Source organism: Lathyrus oleraceus, chromosome 1, assembly GCF_024323335.1.
Source record: "Lathyrus oleraceus cultivar Zhongwan6 chromosome 1, CAAS_Psat_ZW6_1.0, whole genome shotgun sequence".
NCBI classification, from domain to species: domain Eukaryota; kingdom Viridiplantae; phylum Streptophyta; class Magnoliopsida; order Fabales; family Fabaceae; genus Lathyrus; species Lathyrus oleraceus.
Window position 1 is genome coordinate 423,763,725 of NC_066579.1, and position 15,695 is coordinate 423,779,419.

The window sequence follows — 15,695 nt, forward strand, 5'->3', positions numbered from 1 at the left end:
TTAAACTTGACCATCGTAGTTTGAGTTTATGCAGATAGTAGGTTGTTCAATGCTGTAATACTTCCTAAGTGTTACATAAGTATAGTTTGATTTGTAATTTTTAGTAGTTTTTCAATTTTTATTAAATTAAATCTAAATAAAGTTGATGGCCACTTTGAGACTACTTGGTACAACAACGAGGTGTGAAATAGAAAGATGACTGCTCATCCCCCAAAAGTGCAGCAATTTCGAAAAATCTGATGAGACTATCTATAATCAGAAGTTCTCTATGTGTATTTTGAAAGATATGAGATAATAGGAGAGGGATTGAGAAATCTACAAGAAAATGAAAGAGTTGGATTTTGTGGTTTTTTTTAATTGTCTTGCATCACTTATTTTAAATTCTAACTGATGACACCCGTTGGCCTGTTTTCCTCACTTCTTAAATAAATTATACTATAAGCCCATGTAAATCGATATGATATATTCCCATCCCTTCCTCTAAACCACACACTATTAAAAATAAAGAGATAGCAAACAGAAAATCACACTCACATCCAAAATTCATGAGGCGAGACACACTTTTACTAAGGCACCTAACCTTGTTTAATTTAAATAAGCACACGGAAACATTGTTTTGCATATTAATAGAGTTCAAGTCAAATTCAAAAATAGGGTTCAATTTTTTTATTTTATTTTTTTAGAATCTTGGGATCCGACCGACATGGAAGAGAAAGGTGATTTTTTAAAAAAATAATCCCTTTTTTTAAGGAAATTCTCAAAATACCTCCGATTTCAATTTTTTTTTCCAAAATACCTCACTTTTAGGAGGAGTCGTCAATTGAATTGGAGACTCCTCTTAAAACTTGAATGGAGGCGCCAATTGAATTGGCTAGGGCAAGTGCCCTAGCCAATCCAATTGACGCCCCTATTTAGGTTTTAAGAGGAGTCGCCAATTCAATTGGAGACTCATCCTAAAATGCATTTTTTGTGTTATATGGTATAAGTGATAGATAAATTTGATATAAGACCACTTGATATTAATAAAATTTTGCCGTTTACACAAAGAAATCTAATGGTGATGACCGTGATCACCTAACCGACTTCCGGTCCCACATCCTTTAGCTACCCTAACCCGTTGCCCTAACCCACGTTGACGATTCGGTACCGGTGTTTGATCATCTGAGGGGCCAGGAGCGTCACTACCAACTACAGGAGAAAGTCTGTTGAGGTAGTCAGAAAATTCGACATAGTCTTCAGTATGCATCGATGATGTACCACCGTAGCTGAGCTCATGACCCATGCCAGAGAAGTTGGAATGTGGTTGACTCATTGATGGGCGACCGAGACGGTTGAAGGGAGACATGGGTGTGAACGATGCGTCGAGGAAATGATGGAAATGTTGTTGGGGTGTTTGGTAGAGATAGGGTTGTTGGATGTTTTGGTTTTGTGATGTTTGGGTTTCTTGGCTACGGTAGGAGGAGGGGCGGTTGGTGTTGAATCATCGTTGGGTGTTCTGGCTTAGGCGACTTTGGTAGAGTGATGAGGTGGGTACGAAGCGATGTTGAGTCTCAGGTTGATGGTCAATTTGTTGCTGATGGTATGAGGTATGCTCTTGGTATTGGGGTTGGGTGTATGGAATGTTTTGGTTGTATGTTTGTGTGTTGGTTGAACGGAACGTTTGACGGACAGGGGGTTGTGTGTATCCGGTCTGACACTGTTGTTGGGGGTTTGATGTTGAGGTGTCAAGTGTGTAAGTCATCTGGCGTGGGTCGTACAAGTACATATCCTCGACGATGAACTGAAAACCAACCAATTTGTACCAAACCATATAAGTACGACTTGGTTTTTCTTCAGTTGGCATGACTGCGTCAGTTAACACATGGTCATGACGGTGCTTCCATTTGCGACACTCCGATCTTGCAAAGTTTTGCCATGGATTGAAGTTCCATTGGTCGTTAACTTTGCGCAGATGCCATTCTCCTAAGCTAGCTGGGGGATCTGGGATATTTTGGAGCATACCGAACTGCAGCTTCACACGATCACTGTTGTGCATCTCCACAGTTGTGAACCATATTATCGATGTGCATGCAGTCCATACGGTCGCGTCTTCAGCGTTGACCTCATGGTCATGATCCAAATTAAGGTATGGACGCCAAATGAACTGAAATGTGAAAGAAGATAGGATTATAGTCAATGTAGAAGAAGTTAACAAAATATAACGAAATAATTAAGTTATTTTCCTTACGTCTGTCGGTCGAAGGTGATCCAACAGGTTGCGATACTGAGTAATACAATGTCTTGGACATCTGTTGTAACTCATACCACGTGCATACCATCTACACCAAAAAGTCAAAAAATATTAGTTAGAGGTAATAATCTTTAAAGAAGTAAGTAAAGATATAGAAATTTAAACAACTTACTTTTGTGCATACGGAAATGTGAAAGGGTTGTTATTGACGAGTGCTAGAGACGGTAGTCTTGACCAACTCCATGCTTGTAGCAAAACAGGACATCCAGAAAATGTAGATGTGTCTTTGTGTGAGTTTTTGCACAAGGGGCTATAGAGATAGGCTAGACAAGCAGATCCCCAACTATAACTTCCTATTCTATCTACATGTCTAAGTAGAGGTAAATACATAATATGCATGCTAGAACCAATACCTTCGGGAAATAAAAACGAGCAAATTAACAGCATAATGTAACACCTAATTTTTATTATTCGAGCATCTTCGGTAGAATGCTCATCTAAGTATAAACTATTATAGTACGACTTAAGGCGTGAGAGTAGTATACCTAAACCTCTTGCTTTATCATCTAACAAATCAGTCTCTAAGAGCTCCATGCAAATTGAATTTTCATAGTTGGTTTTACCATTAACAGCCTTACCTTCAATGGGTAGTCCCAAAAGCATGTAGACGTCTTCTAACGTCACAATACACTCACCGGTTGAGAACCAAAATGTGTGTGTCTCTGCTCTCCATCTTTCGCATAAAGCTAGAATGAATTTGTTATCTATGGACCAAGACAAAATCTTGCTTATATGACCAAAACCGGCGAGTTCAACATAAGGTTGAATCATCGGGTCCATATGGACATATTCGTGGACCCGAGTTCGGAACCTTGATACATCCTATAAAAGAAAGAATAAAAAACTTGACTAAGTTGGTATGTTAAAATAAAAGGGGGTTGGTGAAGATGAAAGATAAAAAGTTAACAAAAGAAAAAACTTACATATGTTGCAATGTTTGCAACCGTTCCTCTATGTGCTTCGCCCATTGTGAGGATAGACATTTTATCGGGGGGTTGGTGTAGATGAAACTACAAGAAGTTGTTGTAGATGAAATTGTAGAAGAAGTATTGTAGAAGAAGTAGTGAGAGTGATGGTTTGGAAGAAGTGTTGATGGAGTGGATGTATTTATAGGCAAATGGATGGGAGCATGAAAAGTTGTGCTTGCATGGTGTCTCCACTTGAATTGGAGACCATGTACAACCTTTAAGAGGGGTCGCCATTCAAATTGGCGCCTCAATAGGGACATGCATGCAAGACCTAGGTCTGATTGCTTGGTTTCAAGGTCTGAATGCATGATATCTCCACTTGAATTGGCACCCATGTGCAAGGAATGAGCGGGGGCACCAATTCATTTGGAGTGTGTGTCTGCATGTCTGACACGTGGCTGTCTTGTCTCTTGCATGCTGAACATGTCACTTCGTAGTAGCATGCATGGTTGACACATCATTTCGGAGTAGCTTGCATGTGCGACACGTCATTTCAGAGTAGCTTGCATGTGCGACACGTCACTTCGAACTAGCTAGCATGTGAGATACTTCACTCCTCTATTTAAGTGTCTTACTATCAACATCCAAGACACTTCACTCACATTCATCTGCAGTAAGAAAATAGTTTTCATCTGTACAATGTCATCTTCATCATTATACAGTGTCAACGTTCATTGCAACGGTGAAACATACGAGTCTAAGCTATATGATTTTTGTTTTCGAAACACCGATACCATTAGACTCACGATCAAGAGAAATGCAACCTTCTTGCATTTGAAAAAAAGAATACAATCCTGTATAGGATCGGGTATTGTGTCAAAGATCACATATCAAAATCCAATACTTTTTGAGAATAGTCAATGCAAGTATTTCCCCCTTAAGGTACGAGATGATGAAGATGTTGAATACATGTTTGTTAGTCATGAACATTCAGGCTGCAACTGTATTGAGTTGTACATTACTCTTCAACCATGTATACCATCTCAACAGTATCAACTAACCGGTCAGGATGAGTCTGGTGAAGATGATCGACAATGGTCAGATGAACTCAACCCAGAAGCAGAAGCAGAAGTGGACGTGGTTGATGAAGAAGAAGAGGAGACCGAGATACAGGTTGATCACATGCTGAACAACGACGATGAAGATGATGATCAACCACCACCAATACCTCCTAGTCATGTCTACAATCCGCCTCATCGTATGACAAATATGGATCTTCACGACGATGAAACATCCAACAGTGTTTTCTATAATCCGTATCCGAGAACAGAAGGCGAATTAAAGGTGGGAGACATGTTTCGTACCAAAGAAGAATGTGTTCTGGCAATCAAAAAATTCCACATGAGCAACTCTGCTGACTTTACAGTGAAACACACTGATTCTAGAAGGTATGTTATCGAATGTCGTAACATGCTTTGTAAGTTTCGTTTGGATGCGTCTTACAAGAAGAAAAAACGACTCTTGGGAGATCGCTTCAATAGACCCACCACACAGTTGCATTGCAACTAACGTTGAACAAGATCACCGTAAACTAAGCGCAGCTTTGATATGTCAAGACATTCTGCCGTTGGTTAATAAAGACCCATCAGTGAAGGTGAGTATAATTATATCCCATATCAAAATAACATATAATTATACTCCATCTTACAAGAAAACCTGGATTGCGAGGACAAAGGCCGTTGAACAAGTTTTTGGCAACTGAGAGGATTCATACAAGGAATTGCCACGATTTTTATGGGCACTAAAAACATATGTCCCAGGAACTGTGGCAATTATGGAGACATTGCCAGCGATGATGCCAGACGGAACCTGTGCTACAGGTAATAGAATCTTTCACCGTCTCTTTTGGGCATTTGACCCGTGCATCAAAGGTTTCGCATTCTGCAAACCTATTATTCAAATTGATGGCACTTGGTTATACGGAAAATACAAGGGTACTTTGCTCATGGCGGTTGCATAAGACGGAAACAACAATGTCTTTCCCATTGCCTTTGCTCTTGTTGAAGGTGAAACGGCTGGTGGATGGGGTTTCTTTCTTCGACATCTCAGAACGCATGTGGCTCCACAAGCCAATCTCTGTTTGATTTCTGATAGACATGCTGCCATTGAGAGTGCCTACAACAACCATGACAACGGATGGCATGATCCTCCTTCTACCCATGTCTACTATATCAGACATATTGGACAAAACTTCATGTGTGCTATAAAAGATAAGAATCTTCGCAAGAAGGTGGTGAATGCTGGGTATGCTCTAACTCGACCGTCATTTCAATATTATCGTGATGAAATTAGAATGTCTAATGAAGACGCAGGGAGATGGCTAAATAACATACCAGTAGAGCAGTGGACAAGAGCATTTGACAGAGGTTGTCGATGGGGCCACATGACAACAAATATTGTGGAATGCATGAATGGGGTATTCAAAGGAATTCGAAATCTGTCGATAACCGCCTTGGTAAGATCAACCTATTATAGGTTGGCTTCTATGTTTGCAACCAGAGGTGAAAGATGGAGTGCGGTGTTAATGTCCGGGCAAGTATTCAGTGAGTGTTGCATGAAGGTCATGAAAGAGGAGAGCATCAAAGCTAGCACACACGCTGTTATAGTCTTTGACCGTCATAGGCAAAATTTTAGCGTCCAGGAAACAATGGACCACAACGAGGGGAGACCAAATTTACCCTACGCTGTTAGACTAAACAAAAGTTGGTGCGATTGTGGAAAATTTCAGGTCTTCCGCATACCTTGCTCCCATGCCATTGCAACATGCACTTATACTCGTCAAGACGCTTACATCCATTTATCTGATATGTACAAGGCCAACACCATCATGAATGTATATACTCAAAACTTTTCAGTACTACCAATGGAGGATTACTGACCTCCATATGAAGGTGATATTGTTTGGCACAATGACGAGATGCGTAGAAAGAAGAAAGGAAGGCCAAACAACACATGTATCAGAACAAAGATGGATTCCACAGATATAATGATAAGATTATGTAGTATCTATCGTCAACCAGGATACAACAAGAACAACTGTCCCAATCGAGGAGCATCATCTAGGTCTTAAGCATTTTGTAACATTGTATTTCTATAACATTCAATCATTATATATCGTTAAGTTTTTGTTACAACGAGGTTCACAACAAACATCAGTACAAAACATCTGAAAACATATATATTTCTAACTGATTACAACAATCAAATTGATGTCGTCTCGACCGAACATCATTTCCCTAGCATCCTTATCAGTCTTCATTCGCACCCAATCAAAGATACTGTCAAGTCTCTCAATACTTCTGATTTTTTCCCTTCTGGTATTTTCCCATCTAACCAACGAACCAGCTCCCTCTTCAGTTGATCCAACGTAGTGATGTTCCAAAACAGCATCAGCATTCGAGGTTTGTCTCTCGCATAAATCACCTTTCCGTATCGGCGACGAACACCAAACATGATTGCCAAATGATTATATGAGATGTGAAACAATTACTCACACAACGCATCTATTTATAACACAAAAAATGTATTTTAGGAGGAGTCTCCAATTGAATTGGCGACTCCTCTTAAAACCTACACAGGGGTGCCAATTGGATTGGCTAGGGCACCTGCCCTAGCCAATCCAATTGGCGCCTCCATTCAAGTTTTAAGAGGAGTCTCCAATTCAATTGGCGACTCCTCCTAAAAGTGGGGTAGTTTGAGAATTTTTTTGAAACCAAATATATTTTGGGAATTTTCTTGAAAAAATGGATTATTTTTGTAAAAAAACCGAGAAAGGTGTCCATGCTTATTCACGTAAAGTACTTTTCTTATTTTATAGGCGCACATGATATTTTGTGCTTCAATCTTATCAAGATTGTACGTTTAAGTTTTCATGATTCAAGTTTGTTTGATAAGATTAAAAAGTTAGAAATTTGCATGGTATGATCAAAAAGATTTTCGTTTTTAACTTTTAGTTTTTCAGTTTACATCAATAAATTTTTTTATTTAATTAATAATTTTTAACAAAAATTTGTACTTTTTTTTACTAGTTTATGATTTTTTTTCAAAAATTGTTTGAAGTAGTTTTTAAATTTATATTTTAACTTGCTATTTTCTTTTTTTGATATTATTCTTATTATTCTATTTAAAATTTATATGCTTTCTATAATTTATTATAATTTAAAATAAAATAAATATGTTTTGAATGCATGAATAGAAAATATTAAATTTTTTATAAAAAAATTATGAATTTTTATTCTAATTTTTCTCCGTGGTTTCTACTCCATCTTCTTTCATTCTCTTTCTCGACTACTTCCAATCTCACTTTCAAATATTGTTCATTTCTCCTTTATCAACCGCCGTATGTCGACAAAATTTACATATGAGTTGAATACATTTTCTATATTATGTTTATGGTTTAATTACCAACGGTTTAACTACCTAATAGGGTGACAAAGATCTTCATGTGAAAATCCAATAGTTTAATTATCATGTAGGGTGACAAGGATCTTCCTGTAAAAGTTCAGTAGTTTAATTATCCAGTAGGGTATCAAAGATCTTTATGTGGAAGTTCAACCGTTTAATTATCCAATAGGGTAACAAGGATCTTCATTTAGTTCAACCATTTAATTATCTCGTAGAGCAAGGATTTTCATGTGGAAATCTACTTGATTAATTTTCTTGGAGGATGACAAGGATATTTAAATGGAAGTCTAGCAGTTTAATTAATTTCGTAGGATGACAAGGATCTTTATGTGGAAGTTCAGTTGTTTAATTATCTCGTATGACGATAATGATCTTTTTGTATAAGTCCAATAATTTAATTATCTTGTAAGGCGACAACGATCTTGTTATCAAAGTCCAGCAGTTTACTTCTTGACAGACTAACCAAAATAACATGTTGTAAATATCATATATTTTTTTACAAGAGTTTCCATAAATAGGCGATTTGCCTTCTACCAATCAATAATAATAATATCCCACATTGGCTGAATTCCAAGTTCTAGAAACGATTCGTATATCTAACTCTTCGAGCTTGCAGGCTTCATAAGGAAAATTATAATATGTGCAATACGGTCCCTCCTAGTTAAATTGTGATATCCCCTGTTGGGTGGGTACAACGACTTGTCGTAACACTAAATCTCCTTCTTGCATATCTCTATAAACCACCTTAGATTTATATCTTCTAGTTGTTCTTTGTTTAGCGACAAACTCTCGAATGTGGGTGACGTCTCTTGTTTCATCAACTAGACCAACATTGCATCTTAACCTAGTCTCGTTTTCCTCCTTATTGAATTAAGAGTGTCATTATGATGGTGTGTCGATTCTAACTTACATCATGATGTCCCCCCATACACTACTGTGATGGGAGTTTCTCAAATGGTGGAGTGAGTGCAGGTGTCATATGACCACAACACTTCATGCAATTGCTCGACCCACAATCCTTTGGTCTCATTCAACTTATTCTTGATTCCATCTAGTATTACTTTATTTGCTGAGTTTGTTTACCCATTCTCCTAGGGTGAACAAACAATATGAACTTGGTTTGTACTTCCAAGTCATTACAAAAATCGACAATAGTAGTATTCGCAAATTGAGTTTCATTGTTTAAGAAGATAATACATGGTAACCAAAACTGCACATAACTCTTTGCAAATAAAAGCATCTGACTTTCTCTGTCGTGATCTTGGATACGACTTCTGCTTCTATCCATTTTGTGAAATAATATACTCCCATGATTATGAACTTTATGAACTTTAGTTGGCCATAAACTATAGGAAAAGGTCTTAGAACTTTTTGCTCCACTGATGAAATGGCCAAGGCATTGTCACAGAATAAAGGAGTTCAATCAGTGTATGGTGTAGATTAGTGTGTCTTGGTAATTTGTCACATTTCTCGACAAAACCCATATTCTCCCTCATTAGTGAAGGCCAATAGTAACCCACACTTAATAGGTTATGGGACAAGGCTCTCCCACGAATATGGCTGCCACAAGCCCCTTGATGAACTTTAGTTAAGACCAAGGTGATTTCGTGTTCACCCAAGCATCTTAACATATGAGAGATTTTTCCCATTTTATAGAGCTTTCCTGAAATCAGGATGTACATTGCTACACGCTTGCGGATTTACTTTGTCTCTAACTCGTCTTGTGGCAGTTCTCCTAATTAGAAATAATGGATTATAGGTGTCACCCATATGCCTGTTAGGGAGATCTCAATAATGTTTGTCTTCCCTTCCTCTAAGGTAAGGATGTCAAGCATTTATTGTATTACGGTGTGATTGAACTCTGTCTTCTTTGAATTGGAAATCTTGGACAACATGTCTTCCCTAAAATTATGTTCCCTGGGCGCACATGCATTATATCAAAATCTTTGAAACGCTCAGACAAGTCACATACCTTCTTCAAACATTTGATAAGTTTTGTTTCATTTACTTGATAATTTCCAACGACTTTCTTTACCACATACCGAGATCTCTCTTGGACTTCAGAGTTGATGCGCGTACCTCCAGAGCGATGGACATGCCTACATGAGAGCTACATACTCAGATTGATTATTACCAGCATTAAATTCAAACCTTAATGACTGCTTGGTCAATGAGTCATCTTGTTCGTCCATCACTATCTCAGTGCCACTTTCTTTCACGTTAGAAGCTTCATCCACCAAGAGGATTCAAGCGAAGGGAATTCTCCGAACTAATTAACATGCTGATCTCTGCCTGAAAATCTACTAGTACCTGCGATTTGATGCTTCCCCTGAGATTCTAATATATGTCATATTCAAACAACTCGATTGCCCAATATACCATTCTTACGACTAGATATGGCTTCTAGAGGACTTGGCGTATATGGTAGTCTATTTTTACCAATATCCAATGTATCTGAAAAATAAGGCATGAGCTTTCTTGCGGTCACCACTACTACCAATACGAACCTTTCTATCTTCTAATAGCAAGCCTTAACACCCCTAAACACTTTTCTCACGAAATAAATAGTTCGTTCCACTCTATCTCTTTCTTGAAAAAAACTGAACTCAACGCTTGATCACTAATAAACAAGTAGATATATAAAAGTGAACCCGCTATCGGGCATGTCAGGATGGGCACTGATGCTAGGAACATGTTCAAATTTGAGAACACTTCCTCATGTTCACCTGCCATTCAAATCTCTCATTTTTCTTCAACATGGAGAATAAGTGGAAAGCAGTGTCACATGCACACGAAAGAAAACGAGAGAAGACAAGTAAACATTTGGTTAGTTGTTGGACTTCTTTGACGTCACAGGGGTTCCTTATGTCTATGATGGCTTGACATTTGTCTAGGTTTGCCTTTATGCCTCTTTTGGTGAGCATAAAACCCATGAATTTTCCTGCTTGTACGTCAAATGAGTACTTGACCAGATTCAAATGCAGGTTTTAGTTCATGATTGACTCTAGAACATCTTCTAAGTCTGCTGATGACCCTTCCTTTCTAACGTTTTCACTTTCATGTCATCAATGTGCACCTCCATGCTATGCCCCATTTTCATTGAACACCACGTCCATGAGCTTCTGATAGGTGGAGTAAACATTTTTAAGCCCAAAAGGCATTCCGTTCTAATAGTAGTTGCCATGGTTGGGCATGAATGTTGTCTTAGGTGCATAAATACGATCCATCTTAATCTGGTTGTACTCTAAATATGCATTCATGAAACTCATTTTTTTATAACCCGGATATCCATCAATTAGGCGATCTATGTTGGGGAGAGGATATGGACCTTTGGGACATGCAATATTGAGGTTAGTGAAATCAATGCACATATGCCACTTGTTTGATGCCTTTCTCGACCACATTAGATAACCAGGAAGTGTATTTGAGCTTTGTTATGTAATTAGTGTTTGTTAACTTCTGAACTTATTCGCCAATGGTTGCTCTCTTCTCCTCTCCAACCTTGTGCTTCCTCTGAAACACTAACTTGATTAAAGGTCTATGGCGAGGCGATTCCATATCATTATGGTATCTATGTCAGGTGTATTCAAGGGCGTCCAGGAAAACAGGTTAATGTTCTTCCTGAGTATGGCGATCAAATCTTATTCTACGTACACAATTTTTCTATGACATACTCGCCGCTTGGGTCTGAGAGGTACTCATCTGCCTCTACGCACACAACTTTTTATTTTTCATGATACTTATTTGTTCGGATTTTTCAGCCCTCAAGTGTTCGACCTGGCAAACCTAGTATGCCAGTTGTGCCATGTCTCTGAGGTACTGAGTATCTAACTTCTTCCTAATGGAATAATCTAGGCCACCTGCAGCCATTTTGATTAGTTCGTGTTCAAGGACTTGTGTAAAGCATTTTTCTTTAAGAAGTCTAAACCTGTTTAGATAATCATCAATCGATTCAGGGACTTTTTTCCTAACACTAGCCAACTCCTTCAAACTTATTTTTGACTGACCCATGTAAAATTGTTCATGGAACTGTCTCTCCAATTGATCCATGTTTGAGCAAAGTGTGGAGGAAGTGTGGTGAACCAAGTGAAGGTGTTCTTTGTAAGAGAACTTGGAAATACTTCATTTTCAAATTGTCATTGTTCACAATGTCATCAGCTTCAATTTGGTACCTGGTGACATGTTCGATTGTCGACTCACTAGTGTCGCCGACGAAGTTAGTAAATTTGGAGACTTTCGAACCTCCGGGTAACTTTGTTTGTCAAACGTACTCTAACAAAGGGGATATAAAGTTAGGTCTGTTGAGTCCCACATTGAGGCCATTCTAGGTCAAAATCTGTTTGACCACATTGGCTATGTTGTTATATCCTCCAAAATTGTTTTGTTGGATATTTCAAAGAATCTGATCAGCATCTTGCCTGAACCATCAAAGGTCTGGGATTACGCTGGCATGCATGTTCTTTTTCTTCCCTATTTGGGATTGGTTCTGGTCGAAATCCTTGATTTTAGCCTACATTTTCATAGACCGTCCTGTTTTCAGGATGTTTCGACCTGACCAATATTTGATATCTAAGGGGTTGGTCGAGACGGAATTTGAGGCGTGCCAAAAAATCACCCATTCGCCCCATTTGGTTTGCCAATAATTCATAGGTTTGGTTTGTGTTTGTAATCAATGGATAGAAAATGATCCCTATTTGTTGGGTGAAAGTGTTAACCAACTATAAGTTACTCTCGTCCATTTGTTGCTCATAGCCATCATGGAAGTGGTATTCAACGATGACACTATTTGAGGGATGTAACATATCCTCCTGGTCGAACCATATTATTAATAGTCGAAGTCGAGGAGTTTTGTGGATTATACGATGGAACAATTGTCATTGCATTATCACTAAAGATTGACATATTAGTATGAGGGTCAACCATCATCGATGTTGGCATGTCATAAGGGTAATCCCTATTGTTCATTGGCATTGAGAACCCAAACAAAGGCCTTGCAACTGCAGGGTTGAATATGGTATTCCCTGGTTGTGGCAGGGGTGTTATCCCCTATGATGGCACTGGTGCAAATGATGTTGATGATACCACCAGAGCAGTTGTCCTTACAGGCATTGACATAACTGCATCTTCAACCGTTGATCCGACTGTTTGTTCTACTTCATTCTGGGGATTATTATGTGTACTAGTGTTAGCTACAAAAGGACTCGTCATTTTTTATAAAGACTTTCCACTTCATAAACGCATACAAAGTATCCAGAACAATTCATGAACATAAAATAAGTTTATAAAAGTAACTTATGAGGATCTATAAAAGACAAGAGTTTAACACATGTTCCACTAGGCGTGCCAATTTGTTTACTGTAAAATTTAGTAAACAATTGTTAGTCTCTTATTAAAGGTTATGTACAAGATCAACTAGAGAATCCTAGGACATAGTGCTATAGACTCTGATTTATAGTTTTAGTAGAAATGCAATTGATTTCAACTTGGTCGAAATAGTTATAAAATGGTGTGAAAACGTGATTTTCGACAGTAATAAAAGAGAAAGATTTTGTAAAACAAATGTAAAGTAACAATGCAGTTAACGGCAAGATAAAGGTAACTGGACAAAAAATCATAAACTAGAATGAAAACTTTGCATTTAAATGAAAGATGGTGTTTCAGGATTCATACATTCTCTCAGTGAACTCTTTTCTCTAACGCTGGTACTTTGATTATTTGTGAGATTTTGTGATGAAATTAATGAACACTCTGAATCCTAACATTAGAATCCCTATTTATGCAGGTGTAAAATAATTGTCTCCTAACGTTCACTTCTTCAGTCTTCGCCACGTAGACCCTTGCATGCACTTCGCTTTTGAATTCTCTCCACGTGTCCTTCAGGATGAGACTGAGGAACAGTTATTTATTTTGAAACAAAACGTCCCTCGCGCCTAACTAACCGCTGATTCAACGCGTTTCCTTGACACCGTCAAAATACTGTCGTCGAAATAAGCATGAGCTTTCTTGCGGTCACCACTACTACCATACAAACCTTTCTATCTTCTAATAGCAAGCCTTAACACCCGTAAACACTTTTCTCACGAAATAAATAGTCCGTTCCACTCTATCTCTTTCTTGTAAAAACTGAACTCAACGCTTGATCACTAATAAACAAGTAGAGATATAAAAGTGAACCTGCTATCAGGCATGTCAGAATGGGCAGTGATGCTAGGAACATGTTCAAATTTTAGAACACTTCCTCGTGTTCACCTGTCATTCAAATCTCTCATTTTTCTTCAATTTGGAGAATAAGTGGAAAGCAGTGTCACATGCACACGAAAGAAAACGAGAGAAGACAAGTAAACGCCTGGTTAGTTGCTGGACTTCTTTGACGTCACAGGGGTTCCTTATGTCTATGATGGCTTGACATTTGCCTGGGTTTGCCTTTATGCCTATTTTGGTGAGATAAAACCCATGAATTTTCCTGCTGGTACGTCAAATGAGTACTTGACCAGATTCAAATGCAGGTTTTAGTTCATGATTGACTCTAGAACATCTTCTATGTCTGCTGATGACCCTTCCTTTCTAACGTCTTCACTTTTATGTCATCAATGTGCACCTCCATGCTATGCCCCATTTTCATTGAACACCGCATCCATGAGCTTCTGATAGGTGGAGTAAACATTTTTAAGCCCAAAAGGCATTCCGTTCTAATAGTAGTTGCCATGGTTGGGCATGAATGTTGTCTTAGGTGCATAAATACGATCCATCTTAATCTGGTTGTACTCTAAATATGCATTCATGAAACTCATTTTTTTATAACTCGGATATCCATCAATTAGGCGATCTATGTTGGGGAGAGGATATGGACCTTTGGGACATGCAACATTGAGGTTAGTGAAATCAATGCACATATGTCACTTGTTTGATGCCTTTCTCACAAAGACCACATTAGATAACCAGGAAGTGTATTTGAGCTTTGTTATGTAATTAGTGTTTGTTAACTTCTGAACTTATTCACCAATGGTTGCTCTCTTCTCCTCTCCAACCTTGTGCTTCCTTTGAGACACCAACTTGATTAAAGGTCTATGGCGAGGCGATGCCATATCATTATGGTATCTATGTCAGGTGTACTCAAGGGCGTCCAGGAAAACATGTTGATGTTCTTCCTGAGTATGAAGATCAAATCTTATTCTACGTACATAACTTTTCTATGACATACTCGTCGCTTGGGTCTGAGAGGTACTCATCTGCCTCTACGTACACAACTTTTTATTTTTCATGATACTTATTTGTTCTGGATTTTCCAGCCCTCAAGTGTTCGACCTGGCAAACCCAGTATGTCATTTGTGCCATGTCTCTCAGGTACTGAGTATCTAACTTCTTCCTAATGGAATAATCTAGGCCACCTGCAGCCATTTTGATTAGTTCGTGTTCAAGGACTTGTGTATAGCATTTTGCTTTAAGAAGTCTAAACCTGTTTAGATAATCATCAATCGATTCAGGGACTTTTTGCCTAACACTAGCCAACTCCTTCAAACTTATTTTTGACTGACCCATGTAAAATTGTTCATGGAACAGTCTCTCCAACTGATCCATGTTTGAGCAAAGTGTGGAGGAAGTGTGGTGAACTAAGTGAAGGTGTTCTTTGTAAGAGAACTCGAAAATACTTCATTTTCAAATTTTCATTGTTCACAATGTCATCAGCTTTAGTTTGGTACCTGGTGACATGTTCGATTGTCGACTCACTAGTGTCGTCGACGAAGTTAGTAAATTTGGAGACTTTCGAACCTCCGGGTAACTTTGTTTATCAAATGTACTCTAACAAAGGGGATATAAAGTTAGGTCTGTTGAGTCCCACATTGAGGCCATTCTAGGTCAGAATCTGTTTGACCATATTGGCTATGTTGTTATATCCTCCAAAATTATTTTATTGGATATTTCAAAGAATCTGATCAGCATCTTGCCTGAACCATCAAAGGTCTGGGATTACGCTGGCATGCATGTTCTTTTTCTTCCCTATTTGGGATTGGTTCTGGTCGAAATCCTTGATT